Source organism: Colobus angolensis, unplaced genomic scaffold (genome assembly GCF_000951035.1).
Source record: "Colobus angolensis palliatus isolate OR3802 unplaced genomic scaffold, Cang.pa_1.0 Scaffold5, whole genome shotgun sequence".
NCBI lineage: Eukaryota > Metazoa > Chordata > Mammalia > Primates > Cercopithecidae > Colobus > Colobus angolensis.
This window is the reverse complement of record NW_012118487.1, coordinates 2149678-2150141: the sequence shown is the minus strand read 5'-3', so window position 1 is coordinate 2150141 and position 464 is coordinate 2149678. Positions and strand designations below refer to the sequence as shown.

The following is a 464-nucleotide window of genomic DNA, read 5'->3' as shown; positions in this document are numbered from 1 at the left end:
CCTGGATGTCAAAGCAAGACCTTGTCTAAAAAAAAAAAAAAGTGGAATTAGGATAATTTTTTTTTTTTTTTTTTGAGTTGGAGTCTTGCTCTGTTGCCCAGGCTGGAGTACAGTGGCATGATCTTGGCTCACTGCAACCTCTGCCTCTTGGGTTTAAGTGGAGGAGGGTTCTGGGCCATGCCTGGCCGGAAATTCTTTTTTGATGAAGAAAATAATTGATCAAAAATACATTATTTTTAAATTATTGTGAAGATATACTCATGAGGTTGAACAGTATCTTAGTTATGACAACTGTCAATGTTCCCTTTAAATTAGTTTAACATTAGACCATGAGGTCAGTATAATGTTATATAACTGAGACTTAAAACGTAATGTTCAGTGAAACCTCGTCCCTACTAAAAATACAAAAAATTAGCCGGGCGTGGTGGCGAGTGCCTGTAGTCCCATCTACTCGGGAGGCTGAG

At 38.4% G+C, this 464-nt stretch overlaps 1 protein-coding gene across 1 annotated transcript in view; it reads left to right on the top strand.

Annotated features, from left to right (window-relative positions):
* The window catches only part of LOC105524328 (chromosome unknown open reading frame, human C4orf47), a 24554-nt gene that overhangs the window by 7632 nt on the left and 16458 nt on the right, over positions 1–464 (top strand). The window lies entirely within an intron of this gene.